Source organism: Alligator sinensis, unplaced genomic scaffold (genome assembly GCF_000455745.1).
Source record: "Alligator sinensis unplaced genomic scaffold, ASM45574v1 scaffold1107_1, whole genome shotgun sequence".
NCBI lineage: Eukaryota > Metazoa > Chordata > Crocodylia > Alligatoridae > Alligator > Alligator sinensis.
Window position 1 is genome coordinate 201,175 of NW_005842787.1, and position 3,108 is coordinate 204,282.

Below are 3,108 nucleotides of genomic sequence, written 5' to 3' on the forward strand. Positions count from 1 at the left end.
TCACCCCCTCCCACTCCTCTCTCCCCCAGCATGGACCCTAGCCAGTATGTGGTCATGTTCATGTCATCCCTATGCTAGCTAATGCCGAGAGGTGTCTGTGTGTCTCCAATTTCACTGGGAAAAAGGCAGACTGAACAGGGCTTTTTTGGAGCTAATCAAGGTCAGCTGGTAACGTCCCTCATTCCTTCCTTGAATAAAGCTGTTTAAGAAAAGCTTGAACTAATGAGAGAGGCTTTTGTTTTCTTCATGGGCTGGTAAACTGTGATCAGCCCCCTGCTGGCTCCCTTCCCTGTCAGGTTTGCTGCAAACAGTATGAAGAAGCAGGGAGTGCCTCAGAGTGCTAGCCACGGCCTGGGGTCTGGCAACACTCCCACCCATTGAGCAGCAAGCCTGGGAAAAGCCTGGGACCATGCAGGCAGGGTGGGGGTTTACACCCCTCCCTAATCAGAGCATCCTGCTTGGGCCTGCTCCCCCCACTCCCCAGCTCAGAGCTGGTAGGGAAGAGAGGGCCCATTTCAGTGCTCCGGGCTTCTAGCCTCAGCCACTGCAGGCATATGCCTGCATTTCTTGATTTAAAAGTGAATGTCTATCCACTTCCAAATCGGTTCAAGCTCTGCAGGCTAGAATAACCTGCAAAGATTGAATCAATTCAGGCTCAAGCTTTTTGAATGTCTATCCCTAACCTATAAGGTTTTAGATTTAGATTAAAGGTTTTGGATTTAGACTAAAATCTTACCAGAAATCAACAAAACTAAAACTCTGGGGGGCATAGCTCTATGGATTTGAGAAGATATTATAATAGATATATTTGTCCTGATTTTTCAGTGGCAAATGTTTTATAAATTAGAGAACAAGTTTAAAGGCAGGTAAATGTGAAGCTGAAATTATGTTTTCATTTGCTTTAAAACTAGAAACCGTAAACATCCAAATGATAATTAATGCCCTGTCCTGGGTTGAGGCTGCCTGAATGGAGGTTAGTCGGGACTGGGCCTCTGACAAATGATTTTTTTACATGCATTTACAACGTAGTTCTATTCTGAAAAATACCTGGAACAATAGTGGGTTTTTCATTTGGCAGAGGCATCTCCTGTGTGTACTCAGAGTCCTAGCTCTCCACTTTTGTGACAAAAGTACAGTATTGATTCTATAAATTACTCTACAGGATTAGAGCCTGAGGAGGCCCTGAACCTCCACAGACCTACGCATGTGCTTTATATTAGGCATTGAGCAAGCCTCCTGAATTACATTTACTCAAATGCACAAATTTTCACTAAATTTACACTTCTATGTAGTTATGCATGTGGGCAAGTTTTTGCAGGGCTGAAGTCTATGTTTTCTCACTAGTCCTAGAGAGATTAAACTGTTCAGAAATTGGCTAACTGGTACAGGCACACTGGTATTTCATCAGCAGGTTTGTTTACTAATTCCATTTAGTTACATTTTTGCAACCCACTGAAGGACATGAGATTACATTGGTGCTGCAGAGGGCAATGCGCTTCTGTAGCAGTAAACAAGCAGAAATAAAGAACCAGCTTGAATCTCCAGTCTCAAGTTAAATTTGCCAGACTGGCAGTTTTTTGGGGGGGGGGAAAAAACAAAAAAACTTTTATTTGTACATGAAGGAGATTTGATATTGAAACTATTGAACAGCAATTGCCATAAAACCTTTTGATGTCATTTCTAGCAAATCTGTTTTTCAGAAGGACATTGTAGAAAGAAATACCAAAATTTAGCTCGTATTTTTTTCTAAATTAAAGATTGTTTTCTTTTCATTCATGATAGGGCCTCATCAATATCAGTGCTTTCTTCAGTTTGCTGGCAGAGATGGTCTTTGTGAGAAATGACAATTCCAAATATAGTCAATGGTAAATATTCATAACCATCTTTTCCTCTCTTTCCTATCATGTTTTCCTATTAATTTCAATTGCAACAAGGTGATCACTTGATTTGCTAGCTTAGTCTTTGATGCCTATCACAGCGTTGAAAAAACATTGAATACTCTGATACTAGACTGCAATATTGAATGTCTGGATGATGTAAAATACTGTCTAGGGCACAGATCAACACCCTATGTCCAGCAAGCCAGATTGAGCCTGTGGAGCCATTTGATCCAGCCATGAATGACTGGTGCCTCCTGGGACTGGGGGGGCGGGGCACAATTTGTGGGCAGCGGCGGCAAGCAGTGACTGCCCACAGAAGCCACTGGTGAGTGGCAAGCATCCACAGAAGCCAGCAGTGGCAGCCAGTCTTGGGGGGGGATGTGCCCTCCCTGCAATTTGCCTACGGATCCAGCCTGCAGATGTGGGCCTTCAGCAGTCAGATTGACCCAGTTCAGGTTAGAGACCAGCACTAGGACCCAGTTGCTGCCACTGTTTTTTCTCCACAGCAGCATTGGGAGAGTGTCTGAAGCTGAGCCTCCCACTGCTGCAAGGAAAAGCACTGGCTGCAGACACTTTTTCTGTGTTTCCTGAGGGAAAGTGCTGGCAGTGGTGGTGGCTGAGTCCTCGCAATGGCCACTTCTGACCTCAGCTGGGTCAATCTTGCCTGCAGCCTGTAAAGGTTGCTGACCTCTGATCTAGGGAACTCACTTGCTGACATGATGGATTCTTTACATTTAAATTCACCTCTTTATGGGCACCAGAAATAAAGCATCATAGAATAAAAGGAATGGGATGAGGGGCTAACTTTCCTTTCTTTTAAATCATTTTTAAAGAAAGGCTCCTTTATAATTGAGACTATCTTTACAAGTTGTTCATTATGACAACTAATTTAGGTCAGTGTGTGTGTGTGTGTGTGTGTGTGTGTGTGTGTGTGTGTGTGTGCGCACTCACACTCCAAAGCACTTGCCTAAGATATGAGTTATGGAAGGGAAATAACCTTCCTTGTCTGCAGCATTTGACTGTGATTTGGCATTTTCAGAGTTGCCAAGGAATGTAAATCAGGGAGATCACACACACAAAAAACCTTAGGGTCAATGTGAAAGCTTCGACATTCCATCCCTTCAACAACAGTAAATCCTGCCAATGAAAACTAGCTAGATACCTAAGTAGAACAAATCAACAGGAAATATCCCATGAAAAAGTTTCCACTAGAAAGCAGGAGACATTT